The sequence below is a fragment of the Pogona vitticeps genome, chromosome 2 (genome assembly GCF_051106095.1).
Source record: "Pogona vitticeps strain Pit_001003342236 chromosome 2, PviZW2.1, whole genome shotgun sequence".
Taxonomy (NCBI): Eukaryota; Metazoa; Chordata; class Lepidosauria; order Squamata; family Agamidae; genus Pogona; species Pogona vitticeps.
In genome coordinates, this window is record NC_135784.1 from 109,125,883 (window position 1) to 109,137,840 (window position 11,958).

General features: G+C 45.0%; 1 protein-coding gene across 6 annotated transcripts in view; it reads right to left on the reverse strand.

The window, feature by feature from the left end:
* Window positions 1-11,734, reverse strand: part of JAKMIP2 (janus kinase and microtubule interacting protein 2) — a 148,503-nt gene extending 136,769 nt beyond the window's left edge. For 5 of the 6 annotated variants that reach the window (XR_002301735.3, XR_013541906.1, XM_072990222.2 and 2 more), the window contains exon 1: window positions 11,425-11,734. The gene's annotated coding sequence lies outside the window, so the exon portion shown is untranslated. Of the gene's footprint in view, window positions 1-11,408 lie in introns of all 6 variants that reach the window. The other variant, XM_078385779.1, reaches the window with a different exon arrangement.
* Window positions 11,735-11,958: the final 224 nt, after the last annotated feature.

Here is an 11,958-nt window from a genome sequence, read left to right on the forward strand (position 1 = left end):
TCTATATGGACATCTTACTGTGTGTATGTATTGATTTCCCTGCTAGTATTAATAAATGCTTCCCTAGTTCCTTGAATCTTAATACGCCTCTTGGAAGGTTTCTAAGAGAAGGGTCCAACACACACAGAGTTGGTTCTAGGTGTTGTAAAGCATAACCACTTGAATCAATGGGACTTACAGAGTTCTCACAAAATCTCCAGCGATGGGTCTATTCTAGTTAACTCAGCACACTAAGTAACAGGATTTCAGTCACTGATTTCTATTTGGGATTCATATAAAATTTTCTTCTAAAAATATAATCTCACCTTAAGAAAGTCTACGTTTTATGTTAAAAACTAAGGATGAGCATGCAGATTTGGAAATAATTGGAGTGCACCAAATAATGTCATATTTGGATAGATCTAAATCCAAATTTGATAATTGCGTCCTTTTTAAGGAGAAAGGCAGAAGATAAACAAACAAACAAACAAAAACAAATAGTTCTGAATATCTGTAATAATAATTCCTAATATCTGGAGTCCCATTTACTCTTACAGATTAGGAAGCAAAAGACTGGGTTTCTGCTTGCTAGAAGAAGAAGTGAATGTGAAACCTATTTCTCAGGCAGCCTGGAATGATTTCTTAGAAATGAAATTTAAAGACACTGTGGCACCAATGGTAGTAGGGTACAGAGAACTCAAGTGAATTGGCATTGCCATGGGTTTCTCAAGGGAGGAGGGCTGGGGTGAAAACGAAACCTGTAAAATATGTCTGTCTGTACCAATTAAATCCAGAAGGCATTTTTTCACATTGCTTCTTTCCAAGTGAAAGATGGGTTTAGCTGCTTGTAAATCCTCTGAGCATTTGCTGTTAGAATATGCTCTGGTGCAAACCTGCACTGCAGAGGTTTTCTCTATGTCCTTTTCTGAACCCTCAACTTATAGTTATCTTTTCTAAATCTCATTTTGTATTGTTTACTTAGCATAGCTAAGAATAAGATTTAAGATTATTAGATATACTGTATATGTTAATATGATATAAATCAAAAGGGAAATAATCTATTAGATTTTAGCCCCTTTGGAATATATTAGGCAGTGGAATAAGATTTTGTTATATATAGTCATACATATTAAGTTAATAGATTTTCTGTCTGTGTGTGCATGTGTGATTTTCATTGGGAGCGCTTGTATTCTCATGTATCAGATACTCTTCTTCTTTGGGTAGAGTCCGCAGGCAGTACGAAATGTGGGTGTGGTAGAAGTTGGCACTTGAGGAAGGCTGCCTTCACTCACTGCAGCTGCTTCTACTGAGAGGAGTGGGAGAGGGTGAGGACAAACACAGCCTCCAACTTCTATTATGAGTCTCCCCCCCCCCCCCGCCCAAGCAAAATTTGTCACCTAGTTGCCTTCTTCAGCATTGACACTATGAAAAAGCATCAGGCAGCAGTACAGGATTGTGTGTCTCTGCCAAGGAGGCAGCAGAGAAGCCTCTGGTTCAAGGCGGGACAGACAGGAGTGAATCTCAGACATATTCGAGTGACGCCTTGGTGCAGTCCAGCCAGGGCAGCCAAAGCAAGGGGCCATAAAAGATGGTGAACAAGGCCCTTTTCTCCCAATGAGCTGATGTGCCAGAGAAGGACAAGCACTCAGGCTGATGATGTCAGCTTAGGCAGCAGCAGTACTGGTGTTTTTGTGGTTGGAAAAGAGATTGATGAAGAGCACCTTACACTGCCTTTCATATTTCTAGTATGCAGCTCCATCATATTCAAGGATTTTATCCCCAGCCCCCATTCTCAGCAAATCTCTCCTATGCAAAGCAGCATGGTGGTTGGTGGTGACTCCCCTTCAAATATATAGACATCTGGTGAGGGGGAGGAAGGGACTGAGGGGACTCAGGTGACACCAAAATCACCCCTTGCCCCTCCAGCTCCCCTTGCCCCACCAGTTGCCGGAACTCTGGTGATGCCAAGTTAGCAATCCCTGTTAGGAACATGCAGTGAAAAACTGGACTTTCCAAGAACTCAGAAATCTGGAAACATTTTCAACAGTGTGTGTTAGATGCTCACATGGATAAGCACATGCACAGGCAGTGCTTAAGCATGCACAGGGCTTTGACTACTTCTCCCATAGCAGCATGCTCAGCCACCTGAAGACCCAGCACAGGACATGGCTGCTGGCAAATGAAGTGGATATCGTGGGAGTAAGTTGGCTTCCTTATTGTGAAAGGTAAGAGTCATCAAAGGGAAGGGGTAGAGCTACCAGCCCAAGGAAGCAAGGATGTAGATAGGCAAATAGTACCCTGGAGGAGCTTGGAAGATGCAGGAAAAGGTATTCTGCAAATATAAAAATGCCAGGATTACTTGTCGTGTAGGGGAAATGGTAGTGCTTGATGACCAGCCATTCTCTCTGGTGGAAAACACTGATCTCCATCAGTGTATGACAGAACTGGCACCCCATTATCAATTCCTATCCCACATGACCCTTCGCCACAGGGCAGTGCCAGATTTATATTGGAGTATCATGGTACCTCGTACAATAGCTGTTGCCCAAGGCACATTTCACAAGTGACATCTGGATCTGCCAGGGTGCAAAACATGCCTGTCCCTCCCGGATAGGACACTGGTGGGAACTGATGGCATCAGGCATAGGGTGACAGACAAGGGCAGGATACAGGTGGGCCCTATTGAATACGGCAGTGATGGTGGGCAGCCACATAGCTCACATCATTCAAGAGGCTTGCAGAATACCTGTTGCAGCAGCAGAGTTCAGCTACAGAAAGGCAAGAGCTGTTGTCACAGACAATGGGTCAAACATGGTGGCAGCTCTACAGGCTGTGAAAATGAAAAGGGTGTGATGTATGGGTTCATGCTCTCAGCCTGGTAGTTTGGGGTACTTTGCAGGGTATGGAAGACCTATGCATACCTAATATAACTGAGTGGGCCAGAAAAGATAACAGAGCATTTTCACTACAGTGTCCAGGGCAGGGAGCTGTTCCAGAAGAGATAGGAAAAATGGGATTTGTCACTGTACCACTAATCCAGAATGTGGCAGATTGATGAAACTCTGCTTTCCAGCTACTTGAAAAAGTGCTGGAGCAGCAAAGGGCACTCCATGATTTGGCACAGGAGGCTTCCATTGGTGTGGCTGCTCCTCTGGGCACAGAAGAGTGGGGCATTATGGGTCAAGTAGTCTATGTCCTTCAAAGCTTTCAGAGTGCATCACAGGTCCTCAGGGGGAAAGACAGCCATCCTTAGCCAGGTGATCCCAATGTTCCAGAGCTTGGTTGGCATGATGGAGGGCATAATGAGGGGACAATCTAGTTGGATTGAGGGGGGAAGAACACCATTTTTCTTGCCTGATGCCCTGGCCAGCAAGCTAAACAGCCTGCACTACTACAGGTTTGCCTCCTTGTAGAAGAAGAGGAGTACCTTCTAGCAACCCTATTGGACACCCCAGAAATAAACAGCAGGCAATGGATATTAAGCAGCAGCTGGACAATGCCAGCCAACTTTCCCTCACATGTAGCAGCAGATAGTGAAGAAATTACAGCTAGCACTAAGGGGTCACAAAGAACAGGAAGAAACTAGCCATATTCACAGCACCCCAAACAGCAGAACCAGCAGTTGTATTCTAGAGTTCATGTCCATCACCCCTGCAACAACAGGGCAAGCTTTTGGAGACATTGTCTTGACAAGCATAGCAGAGGCCTATCCTCCAGAGACACCGCCACAGAGGAAGGGCATGGCAGAGGCAAGGGTTGTGGCATACATGCAGGATCCCTACAAGCCGAAAGAGACTGGTGCTTTGTCTTACAAGGCTGAGGAGGATCTGTTTCAGAAGGTCTGGGCCAAGATGGCAGTGGGACTGCTGTCCTGACCACCAACTAGTGTGCCCAGCGAGAGAGCCCTGTCTGTGGCAGGGGATATTGTCAGTCCACACCATTCATGTCTGGAACCAGGATCTGTAGGAAAACTTGTTTTCCTTAAGATCAGCATGTCATTGCTGGGCTTCCCTGAAGTCCCCTTTCCGTAAGAGAGAACAGCACACTCTGCTCACAGTACTAGGCATGCTGTGCTTCAGTCTCCTGGCCCCTCCTTCTGCCCCTTTCATTCTTCCAACCGGTACTCGGAGATTGTGCTCACTCACCCAACTGTCCCCACTCGTCACACACTATCTGCTGCTCCAGACTGTCTGCTAGTGCCGACCAGGGTATTTCCCCACTCCTCAATCTGATCAGTCATCTGCTTCTCCAATGGTGCTGGGATTTCCTGCTTGCATTCCCACTGGTCAGGGTTTAATTAGTATGCCCATTACAGTCATTTCCTAATACCCAGGCACTGCTGGCTGTTGGTGTGTTTTTGTTTGGCACAATCACTGGGAAGGTGTCAGAGGACAAAGGGAAATCCTTTAAAAGCGATATTCCTGTTTGTGTTTTTTAAAAGGGGGGAAATAATGACTATATATTTTACATATTTATTTTATTTATTTACATACTGGTTTTCTCCCTATAGGGGACCCAACAATTAAAATCATACAATAATAAATGTTTAAAAATGCAATTAAAATATGTTAAAAAATAAGTCCGTATTAAGAACATTTTGAAAATATTTAAATTTTTTAAAAAACATTTAAAAATATCGAAATAGCAACAATAAAAAAAGCATTCCCCAGACATGTATCACTTAAAAGTCTGCCTGAAAAGAAATGTCTTTGCTTGTCAATATAAGACTAGTAGGCTCTTATGAGATACAATGATCCTTCAGATAGCCTGAATCCAAACTGTATAGGGTTTTATAGGTAATAACCAGCACTTAGAATTGAGCCTGGAAACAGACTGGCAAGCAGTGAAGCACTGTAATAAGGGAGTTCCATGCTCCCTGTAGCCAGTGTCAGTCAGCAATCTGGCTACAGCATTCTGAACCAACTGAATTTTCAGAACACTCTTCAAAGGCAGCTCCACATAGAGCACATTGCAGCAATTCAGATGAGATGTAACCAGCTAGATCAGACATATCCAGAAATGGAAACATGCACAAAGGCATTCTTGGCAACCACTGAGACTTGTCCATCCAAGTTCAAGGTTGAGTCCAGAAATTGCAAACCTGACTTTTCAGGGAAGATGCAACTCCATCCAGTACAGGCAGGATTCCTTTCACTCAGTTCGCTTTGTGACTAACCAGGAGCACCTGTCTGGATTAAGTTTCAGTTTGTTAGCCCTCATCCATTCCGTTACTGACAACAGGCCCAGAACAACTTCCTTGGGATCATATGCAAAGGAGAGTTTGAGTCGGGTATCATCAACATATGGATGGCATCAAACCCCAAAACTCCAACCAACTTTTCCCAGCAGTTTCATGTAGATGTTGATAACATGGGGGATGTAACTGAACCCTGGGGGCACCGAATGGCCAGTGTCAAACAGGATTCCCCCAATACCAATTTCTGAGTTCAGCCACTCAGGAAGGATTAGACGCCCTGTAAGACAGTACCTCCAAGACCCATCCTAGAAAGGTAACCCAGAAGAATACCGTGATCAATGGTATTGAAAACCCATGAGAAGTTCAGAAGAACCAAAAGGGACACATTCTCCCTGTCCAGATCCCAGAGTAGGTCAACTACTGAAATGATCAAGGTTGCTTCTATTCCATAACTATGCCTGAAGCCAGACTGAAATGGATCTAGATAATCTGCTTCATCCAGGAACCTCTGGAGCTGAGATGCCACAACACTCAAAGACCTTGCCCAAAAATGGAATATTGGACACTGGCCAATAATTATCCAATACAGTGGGATTCAAGGATGCTTTTTTTTAAAACAAAGGTCATACTACTGCCTCCTTAAGGCAGTCTGGTACCTTAATTTTTTGGAAGGAGGAATTCAGCACTCCTCTAATCCACTCAGGCAATCCCCATCTGGCTGCTTCTATAAGCTGAAAAGGGCAGGGGTCTAGCATACATGCAGTGTCTTTCACTTCTCCCAAAGATCTTGTACACATCTTCAGGCTGCACCAGCTGAAACATATCCATTATAACAGGACAGACCAGGACAAACAGGACGAAAGTTACATCAGCAAGAGTAGCATCAAGTTCAGCATCTAAGTCATAGTGGATCTGAGTGACTTTCTCTGCAAAGTGCCATGCAAAATCTTCACGGCAGGCCATTGTGTAGTCAGCATCCTTCTCTTGTGACCATTTGTGCAACAAGCTCTTGGCCACTTGAAAGAGCTCCACTGGATGCCTCTGTGCAGATAACAATGATGGCAGAGAAGAGTAGTTTCTTTGCTGCCACCACTGCCCTGGAACAGGCTTTCCAATGGGTTCTAGCCCACATTTGATCGGATCTGCTCTGAGTTTTCTCCATCCCACTCATTTAATCATCCCCAGTTCCTTAGTAAGTTAAGGAGCAGGTTTGAATGCACTCTTTGAGATGGGACACTTAGGAGTGGTCATGTCAATAGCCCTGGCCACCTCTGCATTCCAGAGATTCACCAAGGCCTCAACAGGATCTCCTAGGGCTGACCATTTTAATTGCCACACACACTGCAGAAGCTCAGAGTTTCCATTAGTTTAAACCAGGGGGGTCTCCAAACTATAGCCCCTGGGCCACATATGGCCTGCCTTGCCTTTTTTATCTGCTCTGGGCATAGGAAAAGGAGGGAAGGGGTAAAAACAGTGGGGTGGGGGATTGCTTGGGTCCCCCTTCCTTCCTTTGGCCCTTGAAAATATGTAAAATATATGATGTGGCCCTCATACTGCAAAGTTTGGAGACCCTGGTTTAAACTCTACTAGGTAGTCTATGGCAACGGAGCTACTGAGAATTCCTCCACACCCAGATCATGACCATCGTGCTCAGAACAGAAAAACCAGGTCAAGAGTGGGCCTGCCACATGAATAGGGCCAGATACCACTTGACATAGCCCCATGGTAGACATGAAGTCCTGAGCTGCTCCCAATAAACTGGTCCCTGCAGGGATGCTGAGGTCTCCCAGTTCAGCAAGGTGAGGTGACTGCTGCACCACGCCTGAGATGAGCTCAGCCAGGGAGACAGTTGCACAGTGAAGTGGGTAGTATATCAACTGAATCCCTGTTCTATCCTGGGCATCTCAGTAGACTATTGCAATTCCTCATCTTCCCAGCGTGAATATATAGCATTCATACTGGCTGTAACAAAGTCCGGGATATATTACTGTAGGTCTGTGGTATTACAATATTGAATATACAACATAAGAGATCTCAAGTAGTAATGAGAAAAACCACACACCTCTTTCCACACCAGATGACAGTCTTGAGGATAACAATTATTTGAAAGGGTGAGAGGGTCTGCTATGCTATTAGGGAATTAGTTAGCAGCTGCTTTCTGTTTTAGCTTAATGTTTTGTCTTCCTACTGCACAGAGATAGACACTAACAAGACAGCACTTATGGGTCTGCATTTAGCCATTTTCAGATGAAACAGACGGAATCTCCAAAGCTGAATGTTTCATATACACATCTTAGGGACAGGAATAGCCTAGGGCAGTGATGGAGAACCTATGGCATGTGTGCCACAGCTGGCACGCAAAGCCCTTTCTTCTGGCACGCGACAAATCTTTTGAAGTGGCTGCAGCTGGGATTCCCCCTTTCTCTTCCTGTTCTGGCTCCTTTAACTTCCTGCCCGTCCCCATGATTCCCCCTTTAACTTCCTGTCTGTCCCCATGATTCCCCCTTTAACTTCCTGTCTGTCCCCATGATTTCACCCTTTAACTTCCTGTCCATCCCCATGATTCCCCCTGAAACTGCCACTTCCAGTTCTGGTCTTCCGGGTGGCATGGCAGCCACTGGTTTCTTCCCCACCCCCTCATTTCGGGCACTCGAGCTGAAAAAGGTTTGCCTCAGGCAAAAGTGCTTTCACCATGATTTCTGCAGGCCACTTGAGTTCCATCTACATTCATAAGTCACCATACTTTTATCTCCCACAATGATGAGAAAGATAAAAGATTTTGGTCACCAGCTGCCAATTGGCTACTCAATTTCCATATGACAATCACATTTTCACCAAGTGAACCCACACATCCACTGGTCTGGGTCAGTGAAGGTTAGTGGCTAAAGCAGCATCGTATAGTGAGGGTGGAGGGAAATGGGGGCAGCCTGTCAAACTATTGCCCCAAACCTTGAGCCCATCCTGGCCAACCTTGAGCCCAACTCTGTCATCACTCACATCAAAGACAATAAGTGTCAGATGCCTATTGTACACAGATAATTATATTCCACAGAATCTTACAAGAAATATATGCAGCAGCTGAGAGGAAAAAAGCTATTTTACAACTAATTAAAAGAAAACGGGGCTTCTGAGATGTTTCACATAGTAGTAAGTTTCATATTAACCAAGGGACATATGGCTGACCTGGTTTCACTCGTTCACCGTCCTCCATTGATGTCTTTTGTTACCTCATCATAAATTTTTAAAAAGTCCACAAATTAACAAAATTAAAAGTTATAAGAGAAAGTAAATAAATTAAATCTATCAATCATTTATTGTTTTTGCTTGCGGATAATGTCAGCAGTGTCTACTTTTCACCCTTTTTGACACTTTCTGTCATTAACGGTCTATATTTAACCATAGTTCAAATTTGTTTTGTGGCATTCATGCACCCTCCTGGTCAAATTCATTTTAAAAGACTCAGGCAACAAACCTAGTATGTTCACCCGCTGTAATAAATCACCCAGATGACCTTAGTTCTTTCTCTAATATAGCTATCAGTATGATATACGAATGTGTAGAGATATTTGATTATCACACTCACACTTTCCACTCCTAAGAGTATTTGGGAGAGAGAGAAAAGGGGGGGGGTATTTAAGAGAAAAATGGGGCATTTTGAGAAAAAATTGACTATGTGCTGCAAATGAAAAATGCATGTGCATTTATTGTACTATAAATTCTTTCTGTTGTAACCCCACTGGCCAGGATCTGTACCATGCTTGTGTCTTCCACAGCACTTACCACATTACTGGGATGAAGATAATGGATGTAACATCTCCCCTATGATAACAAAATATTGACTGTGGGATTATTTGTAGAGCCAGTTCTTCCAAGGTGACTGAAAACACTGACAAGGAACAGCACATTGTGACTTTATGGCACTTTCCCTTTGTTTGATAAAATTCACTTGGACCTGAGATTAAATAATCAGATTCAGGTTGATTAACTAACCATGGTTTGGTAGCTTTTGGCCTTTCAGATATTGTTGGATTGAAACTCCAACCAGCCTAGGAAGCACAGACAGTGTTGGGAAATGATGGGAATTGCAATTCAACAATAAAAGCAGGACTACAAATTGCCTACCCTTATTTATTTAATTATTTATTTGATTTTTACCCCGCCCCTCTAGACCATGTCTACCCTTGAACAAAGTGAGCAAGTAACAAAGGTACATTTGGCACTGTACTTCAAAAAGCTCTACAGTTTTATGGATAGGGAAAGCATGTTTTCCTCCCTGGGAACTAGGAATATGCAACTATTGATGCCTTCGGGTGGCATACTTTTGCAGGAACAAGTTTGGGTTCCCCAGGATCCAAAATTGATAAAGTAAATTTATAACAAAATTTATAAAGTAAATTTATAACAAAATCTTCCTCTTAAACCAGTGCTACCAAAATCTACACTAATCCTGACATTTAGATGTATTCCTCCTGATAGAATAAATATGGGAAATCCATCCAGAACATATATCAGGACATTTCTGCATTGACATGAACCTAAACCAGTGGTGACAAACCTGTCCTTTTCCAAAGGCTGCTGAACCATAGTTCTTATAATCTATGTTTATTATTTAGATAATAGCCGGCATAGCCATGGGTAAAGGCTTATGGGTAATGCAGAAGGGACCACATATTTCTCAGGTGCATAATAGTGGGTATTCCAGGGGTGAGGGTCAGTGCCAGTGTAAATCAGTTGCAGCAAAACCAATAAGGAGTTCTGTGGCACCTTAAAAGGCCAACAGCTTTTATTTGCCATAAGCCATGGCTGTGGATCACTTGGTCAAACGTACAGAGCTGCCTATGCATACCACTCTACAGTAGCAGACATAATCTCACGTTTAGTACAACCACACTCAGTTTTATGGATTTGGCTGATGATTCTTACCATAATAACCTACTTTCTAAAGTTCAAGAAGATGGAGGGAGCGAGCATTTGAGCCACAGCAGGGAGAGGAAAATCTGTAGCAGCAGTGATATGATTCTTCTGGTTCTGAAGCATCAAAATGAAGTGGCAACTAGAAATGAGTTGTGATGATTGTTCCCCTGCCATTAAAAAGCCTGTCCAACTACTATTCATTGTAACAGTGTTTTTCTAAGAATGTCAGAAAAAACTGTGCTGGATGAAGCCTAAACCCGTTTAGTCCTGTATTCTGTTCCCATTGTGGTCAGCTAGTAGATAATACCTATGGGAAGCCCACAGGCACAACATGAGGGTAATACAGTAGCCATGACAGCAAACCAAGAGAGGTTGTGAATAAGTGCCATACACCATACCAAACAAACAATATAGGTCTAGCTTAAGCCACTGAAATGGAACTAAGGGATCATCAATCACTCCTAACAGCCCAAGTGGAATATGCTGTCAATCACTCACTCACTCACTCACTCACTGTCAAGGGAATTAGCACATGTCCTGTGCATAAAGAAATCCAGGTGTGCCTTTAACACGGCCACACACAGAGGCTTCCGCACACACTGCGTCCACCCCAAATTTTCTGGAAATGCCCTAAGTATAGTACCAGATGATACACATAAACCAGCATCAATATAGGTCACGGAGGGAAATCTAACGTTGCCTATTTCTGGCATTGCCGCAGCTGGTTACGGCAAATTGTCCTTCAGTAAGGCCCAGCCCAAGAGCCAGGGAATTTACAAGGCATTTTGGAAAAACCTTCCAGAAACAGCAACTGCGTGTTGTTGTTTTTTTGGGGTTTTTTTGGGTGGTGATGGTCAGGATGGCCCTCAAGGGACCACACACCCTTGTTTTTCTAATGGAACGAAAGCCATATAGATGCATCTCTATCTCAAAGCATCCCCTTTCCCTAGGATGGTTCGGGAGTAATCCTTAAGCCGCATTTCCTCAGACGGCGCCTCATCAGCCTTCATCCCTCTCCATCTTCCTTTCTCCTCATTCTCCCCCACATCCCTCCCTTCCCCTCCTTCCTCCCCCACCCTTTCCAGCGGCTGAGATGAAAGTCATTGTTACCCGATTAAGGTGCCAGCGCCGGGGATGGGGAAACCTCCCCCTCCACACACACACATACACACACATTGCAAATACACCCATCGCCGCCCCATGTCAAAGATCTTCCGCCACAGCATCCCTCTCCCGCTACCCCACCCTCGCCGCCGCCGCCGCCTTGAAAAAGAAACCAGCGATGGACCCAAAAATAACATTTTAAAAAGGGTCTCACTCTGGCTGATGCTCACCAGGCTGCGACGGAGGGAAGATGCTGAACGGCGAGGAGGGCTGGGCAGGCTGGATCCATTTTCCCTTCCGCCGAGGCTGTTTCGGAGCCCAGCATCAGCCCCTGCTCCCCGCCTTCGCCTGGTGATGCTGAGGAGGAGGAGGAGGAGGAGGAAAAGAAGCCCCCACCCAGCCAGCAAGAGAGCGAGCGAGCGAGCTTCGGCCACCTCCCTCCTTGGAGAACGAGGAGGAGGAGGAAGAGGAGGAGGAAGAGGAGGGTGAGCTCACGGAGGCCGGAGCGAGCCTGGAAATTGCAGCCTGGACCGCCTCCCCCTCCAGTCCTTCCCTCTTCTCTCTTCCCTCCCCTCCCCTCCCCTGCTGCGGTGCTTAGCTCTCCCTGGGCGCCATGGCAACGGCCATAAAAGATGGAGGGGAAGCAAGGAGGTGGGGAGGGGGGGGCTCCAAAGAGAGAGAGAGGTGTGTGTGGGGTGGGGGGCTCGCGAGGAAAAGCTGCTTTTGACAGGCACAGCAAATCGCTCCAGAGGCGGCTGCTATTG